At 31.5% G+C, this 11,278-nt stretch overlaps 1 long non-coding RNA gene across 1 annotated transcript; it reads left to right on the forward strand.

Annotated features, from left to right (window-relative positions):
* Positions 1-871: 871 nt before the first annotated feature.
* On the forward strand, positions 872-3,833 carry LOC112697630 (uncharacterized). Its single transcript, XR_003151270.2, has 4 exons — positions 872-1,531; positions 1,606-1,675; positions 1,878-2,046; positions 3,595-3,833. It is a non-coding gene; the product is annotated as an uncharacterized lncRNA (long non-coding RNA).
* Positions 3,834-11,278: the final 7,445 nt, after the last annotated feature.

Genomic DNA, 11,278 nt, shown 5'->3' on the forward strand with positions numbered 1-11,278 from the left:
CGTAACCCACACCAAAAACTTCGGTTTCGATTTCTTTTAAATTCATAATTCTAATAAAAAAATTTAGTTCGATAAAAATATTTGTATTTTTTTTTTACATATTAGCATCATTTTTGTTTAGTAAAAATTGACGGTGGTATAATTTCTCTTCTCTTTGAGTTCGGCCAATTAAAATTTTAGGAGGCACAAACGATTTCTGACATTTTCTTCTACAGCATGGAGGTAGGTTTGGTAATTTTATAATAATTAAATGTGAATTTGATAAATAAATGTTGATGTGAGTGATTATTGTTTGAGTTTGAATGAGTTTATGTTGAATTATTGTTGTTGCTTGTAATTTGTTGGTTTAGCTATGAGAAATAGCTCAGCATTAGTTGTTTTAATAATTTTTGTAAGTCCCAGAATTTTTGAAAATTTATTATAAATTAATTTTAAGTTTAATTATTTATTTATGTATTAATTTCAGAAATTTCTTTACCAAAGATAATTAAAGTAAGTTTTGATTAATTGAATTTGGAATAGATTAAGATTCTTATTCAAATTTTATAATTATTGAAGTATTTTCTATATTTAATTTATAAAGTTTAGTAATTATAAAATAATAAGAATTTTATATGATTTGGTTTAAATAATAGAAATTTTGAAATTTAATATTTTTAATTTTTACAAACAAAAAAAATTAATTATATTATCTCTAATTTTAAATTAAAATATTTAATTAAAAGTTAATTAACAAATTAATAATTAAATAATATTTTAAAAATAAACTTAAAGAATTAAATTAAATTTTTAATTAATACTTTATATCCCTAATTTTATTAAAATTACCTAAACTACCCTAATTAACCTTAATATCCCCAAATTTAACTTTAATCCTAATTTTACCTGATCCCTATCCACACCCACTCCTCACCGCCACTCACTCACCCTCACCCCTCAGGCCCTCACTCACAGAAACCTCAACAAGAAAAGAAAAGGGGGAGACGGAAAGGGGAAATGAGAGGGAAGAGATAGCTGCGAATCCAAGAAGAGAAGAGGGAGACCGTGAGAGAGGGAGAGCGCCAGGGGAGGAGGAGCTGTCGCGCCACCACCGTCGTCTCACCTGCGGCATCACCACCATCCGTCGCGCCGCCACCACGCTGCGTCGCCGCCAAAAATAGAGATGCGAAGGAGAGGAGGTCGTGGGTCACTGTCCTCGAAGCTTCTGTCGTCACCGTGCAGAGCCGCCACCACCGTCATCATCGCAGGCTGCTGTTGCTGCGCGGGTGATAAACGCCGCCTTTGGGTCCGTCACCATCGAGCAGAGCCACTGAGGAGAACCATAGTCGTCGCCAATCTGCATGCGCCGTCACCGTTGAGATCCTCCGCCGTCGTTGACGAGCCCAGCCGCCACCGATCTGGTCTGAAAGAGAGGAGATGTGAACGGAAGAGAAGACGGGGAGCCACCGCCGCTGCTGCTGAGTCACCGGAGCTTCTGAACTGAGCTTCTGCCGCCCGAAACCCGCTGCCGTCGCCGGAAAAAGCACTGCCGGTAAGGTTTTAAGCTTTGGGTTTCGTTTCTCTTGAGATTCCGGAAGCTTTATTGTCGTTGCATGTTTGTTACAGTTGTCGTCGTCGGAATTCGTCGCCACCACCACCATTAGAGGCGAACCCAGATATTTTCTCGCTGCCGGAGGTATTACCGTCACTGCTCTGGTTCAATTTTGTATTGCTATCGCTGCTGTTGACTTGCCCCAATTCAAGTTTAGTGTTACTGCCTTAGTTCTAGCCTCTCTTGACTCTGTTTCACTTTTATACTCTGAACTGCCTTGGTCTCATTTATCTTTTTGTTATGGTTTTAATTCCATTCTAGTTTCGGTGTCGCTTTGAATTTTCAGAGTTGTTTCTGCGTTTGATTCCATCAAATTTGAATCTATTGTTGTTGCTGTGAGCGAAATCGGAGTTAGTGATGCTGCCATCGTCCTGAAAGTGTTGGAATCGCCACTGCTGCTGTGAGTTTAGACTAAGCGGGACTATTGTGTTAAATTATGCGATTGCGATATCGAGGTAGGGGTTTTCTTAAAATTTATTTTATCTTACAGAGTTGTTATAAATAGATATTAGTGTGAGAAACATATGTCTGTGATTATGATTGTCTTATAAATGTGGTTGTTTGCTGGACTGATTGCTTGATTGCTTGAGTAGTTTGTGATTGCTGAAAAGAAATTAGTTTGAAAGGTTATTTGGTTGATTATTATAAAAAATGGCTTTTCTTGGTTTTGAAGCTATTTTTGATGATATAAAGGAATTGGATTTGGAAATGATTTGGAATATGAAACTGAATTAGCTTTGGAAATGGTTTAATTTTGAGTTAGTGACTTTGTAAATGACTTTATAAATGATTTAGTATTTGAGCTGGGTTAATTTTAAAAAGAGATTTATTATGGGCACTGATTCGCTTTGAAAATACTTTGATACTGGAATTGGTTGAATTTTGGAAAGTGATTGAGATTTGAAAATGGTTGAGAAAGGATTTGAGAAATGTTTGGATGGGACCCAAAAAGGGTGGCAGTGTCCGAATTTTAAAGGAAATGCTGCCGAAATTTTATAAAATTGGAAGCTTTATTTGAAGTAATTAATTAAAAAGATTTGTTTTTAAACGTTCTATGTTTTAAGATTGATTTATTTATCAAAGAAAGAATTATGTTTTGAATTAGGACTGCTAATGAATGGGATGGAAAGAAGGATTGATGAGGATTTTTCTTGAAATATGGTTTTTGAATGAAGTTGGAAATGAGATTTGGATTGATGAATGATTATGATGTTAAGAATGTTGAGATATGATCTTTGAATTATTTATATGGCTTATGAATTTGAAATATCTGAGATACGAGGTTCTCTGGATAAAGTGCCGTGGCTTGCCACCACGTGTACCAGGTTGAAAACTCGATACTCTGTTGACCCTACGATGTAAGTGTGTGACCGGGCACTATATAAATTCCCGGGAATGTTATCCCCATTGAGTAATATTGATTATTTGAGAAAAAGTTATGCATAGACTCTTGGGGATGCACGTCGGGAGACAGTCTAAGTACAATTCAGACTTGTCGGGTTGGCTGGATAACTGACAGATGAGCATCATCAGCCATAGGACAGGCATGCATCATATGCATTTGTATGCTTTGCTTGAGTTTGAACTTGTTTTAGTTTGCCTAATTGCTAAACTGTCCGTAGCTGCTACTTGGACTATTTGCTGTAACTGCTGCCTACTTGTGCTTTCCTTGTCTGCCTTGCCTGTGTTTGTTCTGGCGTGCTACATTTGAGATTGAACTTTGGTGCTATATTAATGATTGTGTTGTTTGATTGCGTGGTTGGTTTCTGATTGAAAGTTTCTTATAAGAAAGGAAAGGTTTCGGATTTCTGAAAGATTAAACATTGTTTCTTTGAAAAGGTTTTGAACAATTACCTATTGGTTTTTAAAAGATTCATTAAGGCAATGATAACCACTGAGTTTGAAAACAATTTTCTTATAAAATATCTTCTTATGACAACTTTGAAACTCCGTGGTGAGACCGTGTGGTTAGGTTCTCATCCCCTATAGCTTTACCTTTTCAGGAACCAGATGAAGAGGCATTAAGGAGTGTTATACTGCGTTTGGTTTATATATTGTTGTATTAATTAGATTATTTTCTTCCCTCATCTTTGTTATTACAAATTTGTAAGAGGGATAGGAGTTGTATGTTTTATATGTGTATATTATATTATGAGTTATTATGTAGGGGGTTTTGTATATGAATCTATGCCTGCTTGTATTTTTCTTAAGATAGAGTATTTATTTTCAGTTTTCGAAGAAATCAGCGATACAGTGTCGAGTCACAGGCTCCTATTTTAGTATTTAGTGTGTAAAGTAGTCGTAATACTTCTTGCTATCAGAGTGGCGCAGCCGGAAGCGTGACTTCTGATAGTGAGGGTGTTACAATTTTGGAGCTGTTGTGATATGGTATTTTGAGAAAATTAATGAGATTTAGTAGTTGAAAGATTAAATTAAAAATTGAGAAAAAATCGGCAACCAAAAACTCGAAAATGGAAAAAACACAAGTAATATTTTGAAAGGAAAGAGTTAAGGGTTTCGATTTTGGTATAAGAGAAAGATTAGTATTTAAATGTTATTTTTGAAGAGTAATATTGTATTTGTATATAAAAATCGAGGTACAATTTGTAAATTATATACGTTTTTTGATATTTTGGGTAATAAATAAAATACGGGAGTAAAAATTGGTATTTTATAAAAATTCGAGGTTGCTTTATAAATATTGAGATAATCCGTGAGAGTTTTAAATATAATTTTATAAAAATATTGGGTTAAAAATGAAGTATTTAAAAATTTGAAGTTTAAAACATAGATAATAAGAGTTTATGAATAAAAGGTTTACGAACCTAAGTTTTTAAGAAAATATATAAATATTATTTATTTATCATTTAAATTATTCTATTATTATTATTATTATTATTATTATTATTATTATTATTACGAATATTAATTAGTAGAGATATTATTAATAATATTGTAAGTCAGAGAAGAACAAACACAATGATCTTAAAAACTTTAGAGAACATATACTTAATTAAAGTACTATATAATTCTTTTTCATAAAACACTTAGGAAATGGTGAGGGAATAATGTGAGGATAAATTATATTATGGAATAATAGGAAAGAAAAGAAAAAGAAAGAAAAGAAAATGAAAGAAAAATATTAAGGGATCTCTGCCACAGGAGAGTAAAGAGCAAAGACTAAAAGAATCTAATGAACCTCTGTTATAAGAGAGTAGAACACACAAAAAAAAGAATGTATTAACTAAAGGGATATCTGCCACAGAAGAGCAAAGGACAAAGATAAAAAGATTTTAAAAGACTGTCTGCCACAAGAGAGCAGATGCGACCTTGTTTGGGGTTTAGTGCCAAATGTATAGTGGGAACGCCCACACATTGAGAACTATTTTCCAGATGTAAGCGTATTGAAATACACTTAAAGGTCACACTGTATGTGGCCTGGCCGTAAGATTATATGCACATTGTATGCATCTGAAAAGCCATATCTGGGACTTGTGTCCAGATAACGTCGGGAGCGGATAAGCAATCGACTCATGAGCTTATGGCCTGCGATAGGAATAGACATGTATCATACTTATTTGCGTATATTTATTTGTGAGTGTATTTCTTGTGATTGTGGGTGTGTTAAATGGTTATTTGAATTCTATGTTATATAATTGCTGAATTGGATTGTCCCTTGTTGACTGTTATTGCTGACAAGTATATATAAAATGAACTTAACTTCTAATCCCGACCCTACTAAGAACTCTCAAATTCTTACCCCATATTTTCACCCCTTTCAGCTACAGGTGCAAAGGTTTAATGCGGAACTACAGAAGCATAGAAGATTATGCTTGCGAGTTGAGTTGTTAGATTTTATTTTTCCATCGTCATTTATTATTTTGGTTTTTAGAGGGGTATGATTTGTAATTGAAGATCATTGATTAAGTCTATATATATATATATATATATATATATATATATATATATATATATATATATATATATATATATATATATATATTGTGATTAAGTAAGTAAGAATAAAAACTATTTCGTTTTCTTGATCAAACTTTCGGTTCATATTTGGAAAGGTTCAATATTAAATAAATATAGTATGAAATTAAAAGAGTATAGGTAAGTGACGCCCGGACTCTTAGTGCGATCATAAGGTGCTAAAAGTTAGGGTGTTACATCGTTCCTGTCACCGTCATTACTGATGTCGATGGTGCTAATGTCGTCGTCGTGATTGCAGATTTGGGGCTTTGAAAAGAGAGAAGTTCACAGAGAGAGAAAAACACAAAGGAGGAGGAACCATTCGCTACTGCTATTACCGTCGCCATCGCCGTCGCTGTTCGGGTGAACCTTGGTTGCTATTGGAGCTGTTGGTGTCGCTGCAGTTGAATCGTTTCTGTCACTAACCCGAACTATCGCCAGCTCCACCTTGTCGTTGCCCTAATCCAAATTCAGCGCTCATTCGTTCATTCTAATTCAATCCTGCTCACTTTGGATTTCGGCACTCCAAATTCAGTATCTTCGGTCCCTTAAAACTAAGTTATGAGTAAGCTTTACATTTATAATTGTTTGATTATGCATCTATAATTATTTTGATATATATCTATTATGATCTTTAAATTATACTCACTATATTTGCCTTGAACGATTTAAATTGATTAGAATAATGAATTTATTAGAATTGAATAATTCGTTTTTGTGAAGTTTATATTTTAGGAATTATACATGAGACCATATATATTTTTTATGAAGTTTTTTATTATTCCAAAATATTGGATTTTACTTGAATATTTGTTTTTGAAGTATTGAAATATTTGTTGGTATTCACTTATTTTAAAATTGTGAAATATGTTTGAAAATTTTTTTGATTGAAAAAGTATGATTGGAAAAAATTTCTTATGAGAAAGAATTATCTGATTTGATTTGATTCGATACCTTGTATATTTGAAAGATCAAAGATTTGTTGTATTTGAAATTATATGTTTTGAATTGATTTAGGAGGCTCGAATTAGAAAAACCGTAATTAACGGCGGTTATGATGTTAACTTAAATGCATCTAACTCAGACTCCACCTAGTAGAGGTGTTGCTAGCCTAACGTATAAACCACACGTTAGATCTGTTATTCTGTTAGAATGACACACAAGAGGAAAGGGCTACTTATAGAGGTGGAGCCACCCAAGTGTAAACTTTTGATTTGATTTCTATATGAGAACTCCCTTATTGATTTACTTATTAGTATGAACTACTATTTTTTTTTAAATTACTTTGATAATAATATTTATATGGTCTCATGTCGATTATAGATGTATTGTCTAGTTACTGAGTTATAAAACTCACTCCGTTTTTTCTAAAAATATTTTTCAGAAACAAATATTTGACTATCTAAGACTTTTTATTTAAGAGTAACGATCTGCAATAAATACTTATTTTTTGTTGAGTTTTTGACTATCTAAGACTTTCAGAATCCAACTATTTTTAATTATTTTAATTTTTATTAAAAATATATAAGTATTTGTTTTAAAATTTGTAAAATATTTGTAACTTTCTTATTCAACTTATATTTGAGTCTGTTAAACTTATTATGAAATTATTTTTTCTGAATGCCGGTCATAGTTCATTTTGGACCATGACAAAAGTTTAAAAAATATAAAACAAATAACTATTAAATTATTTAATTTTAATATACATACTGTTAATATAAAATAATTTTATGTATATATTTATTTACGTAATAACACATCATTAAAAAATTATATTTTATATTAATTACACAAATAATTATTTAAAAATAAATATAATTAGATAATTATATAAAATATTTTATAATAACAGATCCCTCTTTAATTTTATGTGTCAACAATCTATCGCCTAATTTACTACGCAAGGGAAGCGTGCATGTATGGTGGCTCTTACGGTGACCTCGATGTATAGTGCCAACAAGCATTTCTGAAATTAGAAAAAAGCACAATCCTTAACTACAAAACCATCACAAATAAAAAACAAAAGGAGAAATCAAACAAAAATTTCTCTGATTTTCTTAATTGGTAAAATAATAACTTGTTCAACACATTTAAATAATTAAATTTAAAAAATATATTAAAAAAATTAACGAACTTATTTTTGACCTAATCGGTTTAGGTTGGTTAAAAAATTAACTTATTGGTCTGTTTTAATAAGTATGGAAAAATTTAAATCTCGTATTTATATAGTAGTTCATTGACCAGATTAAATATACCGTAGAAAAAAAAAATACTTATATATATATATATATATATATATATATATATATATAATAAGTTTACTACTATATTTTAAATTGTAGCCATGCTAATAAAATACAATATATATTAAAAAAAAAGTAGATTTATGAAAGAAGATTTCACCATGGATGAATTGGTGGGGTTTATTTTATTTGACCTGAAATAGTATTTAAAAAAAAAGTTGGCGTGGAAGTTAAGGGATAACAGATTTAGAAGAATATAACACGTATTTAAAATCTTAAATACAGTGTAGAGTTTGTTTTGTGGATGGGACGACAAATGAATACATAGATTAATCTAAATCTATGAATCTCTTGACTTTTTTAAAGTTTTAGCACCGAGCAAAATTATTAAGGTAGAGCCGCCTTATAAAAAAAAAATAAAAAATTATCCATTATTCTCGTGTGATAATTAGTTGCTACTTAGATATACGAGTAAGTTATTAAAATAATATTTAAAAATTCATTTTATTAACAAAAATAATTTCAAAAAATACTAATAATTATGAATTAATTTTTGAAAATTTAAAAAATACGACAAAAGATAGATATTGAATATACATTATAAAAAAATTAGAGACTATATTTTGATCTACTTTTTATAAATATTATTAGAAAAATAAAATCTTTTTATCTTTAAAAATTGATAATTTTATGTTAAGTGATTTTTAAAAAAAATTATTTTGAATGACTAAATTGTTTTGAAAAATAAAAAATATAAACATCGAATTTTGTTTCAAATTTTTGTATATACCTTTTAAATATATATTCAAATGTTGACATAAAAATTCAGATCGAATAATAGATAAATTATTTGTTAAATATTAATTTTTTTAGTTATTTATAAAAAATATAATATCTGTTGATTATTTTTGTATTATTTTAAATTATTTAAAAATATTTATCGATACAAATATTATTATTTTTATTTTTTAAATCCATTTATATAGAAACTTAGAAAGAATTTGGATTAAAATGGTATCTAAATAAATTATCGACCACAAACAAATATAGTTATTAATTTTTTTTTAAGGGCTATCTATTATTTAACGTCCTAATGATACATAATTAACCATATGAAACATTTTATATGACCAAAATAAAATTCGAATACTCTCGATATTGTGGTTAAAACTTAAAAGAATAAGTGATGAACCACGCACTAAGCCACACTTGTGTATGTGGTTAAATAAATTAATTTTAACATATAAAAAATTTAATGGAAAAAATGATAACTTATAAACGAGAGACGTAATTGATATTTCTAAAGGCTTTCATGGAATCAGAAGTTGAGAGGTTGCTGCCCTAAGAAATCCACATGTACGGCGTGCCAGGAATAAAATAATAACATTAAAAGTGTATTTAGTCAGAGAATTAAACTTTATATATAATTATGGAAAATTATCCCGTATTCCTTTGTACGGGTTTGGAACTCTGATGTTCTGTGTACTTTCAAGTTTCCCAGTTGAAATTTGTTGTTTTCAGAGATTGGAATACACAAAAATAACTCCATGATGAGAATGTCTTTGTCGAAAATAACCAACTTAGATAGTTAATGTATGAAGCTTGCCATAAGATTTGTGGATGCAGTCAGCCGGCTTCCATATCGGCTGATGGTATTTAAAATTGGAACTCAGAAATAGATGTGAAAGTAGCGAGACAGAGCGAAAGAGGAGCGTTGTTGATTGGGTGGTGTCAGAGAATGTGAAGATGACAGAGGAGAAGCAATGAGTGATAGTGGCCCATTCGGAGTAACGAGGGCGTGTGTGAAGCTCGCGGTTGTGGGAATCGGTGGTCGTTAGAAAAGGATCATAGTGGATTTTGAGATTGTTTGTGCGATTGATGCCGGCGGTGAGGAAAGATGATGAAGACCTAAGTCCGTCCCGTTCATTTCGGTAAGTTTTGTTCTTTTTCATTAAGCAGAGTAGGTTGGAGCTTTCATTTGGTGTTGGTAGAATGAAAGATTATGGAATGGGTGTTGTAGTTTTTGCAGTTCTTACTTTAAGTGTATGTCTTCGATGTGTGTGAGTGGTGCTTGCTTTCATTGTAGGTACAGTGTTAAGTTTGTGCAGCTTCGTTTAAGCAATGGTGATGTATCTAAAAAAAAAGGTTTCCTGTATTTAGGTGTAGGAATGAAGGTGATGAAGTAGGTGTAGGATGAATGGTGATGTCCTTTATGGTAGCTGCCATTGTAAAGTTAGGGAAGTGCAAGGTAGTTTTCAAGAAGAGCAAAAACCAGGGTGTTGGATACTATTATAGTGAATAAGGATACATAAGCATTGATAGCCTAATTACGATGAATGCTAATAGTGAAGTGAGTTAAGTTTGAGTATTAACAATTGAGATAATTTGAAGCTTGAACCGTGAACACTGCAGTCTTTGTTTCTTGATATTGAGTTTTGGCATATAGTAATAATAAAGGTTCATAGGGTGTGTGTTTGATCAAGTTAGGGTGTTGGAGCTGATGTCATATACTTGTAACCAATGACTAAAAGATAGCTGATGTGTAGCAATAATTGAATTTCTTTTGTAAAGACAAGAGATTTTTTGGAGAAGATGGGATTCCATATTCATTGAATTGTTTTTTATCTTTCATGCATTCCTGCATTGTGTAGTGTGTAATGTGTAATTCTTTATGCATTGGTGTTGCAGAAATTGTGGACATAGGTGACCTGTATAGTAAAATCTAATTTATGGTCCATACAGATGGTTGATACTCGTGCTTATAAGGCAGGACTAAGAGAGTATGGTTTGAAGGTAATAAACCTTTGTATTTCATGACCATGAATGGAAGTGAGGTATGAGTGACACCTATGCCTGCTTACTACATTGTATAGTAGTTTTCGTGATAGTAGATGTTCTACTCTGCTAATCACCGATGGTTAATTTGCCAGGCAATAGATGCAAGTGCAAAATGAAACTTGGGCAATTGATTAATCCTAGTTGTGATCGTAATTGTTAAACAGAAAAGGTGAATATACATGTATTGTTATTGGTGTTTACTTTTATTTTAAATATTATTGCATCTTTCAGCTGCTTATTTTATTGGTGGTTTTGACTTGGAGCTAATTTATATATGTTAGCGTATGTATTCGCTGGAAATATGCATGTTTCATGCATATGAGTATGTAGATGTATGTTAATTAGTACAGTTATCATTTGAGATTGAATGTTGATGTATGGTTTTTTATTTGTATTTGCACGACAAACTAATGTGGTTTGTTATGTTCTTGCTTAGTTCAAGTTGACAGTAGAACGGGCGCATATCCCACGTGAGGGAAGAAGTAGCGTTTGGGAGATGGCATCGTGTAGTAGAGTGGTTCATGAAAAGGGATGCGGGAATGGTGATGATTCGGATCCGGATGGTGAAATGGCTACAAGGGCGGGCGATGACGAGGTACGAATTATGTAAAATTGAAGAGCAAAGTATTGG

This window comes from Arachis hypogaea, chromosome 16 (genome assembly GCF_003086295.3).
Source record: "Arachis hypogaea cultivar Tifrunner chromosome 16, arahy.Tifrunner.gnm2.J5K5, whole genome shotgun sequence".
NCBI classification, from domain to species: domain Eukaryota; kingdom Viridiplantae; phylum Streptophyta; class Magnoliopsida; order Fabales; family Fabaceae; genus Arachis; species Arachis hypogaea.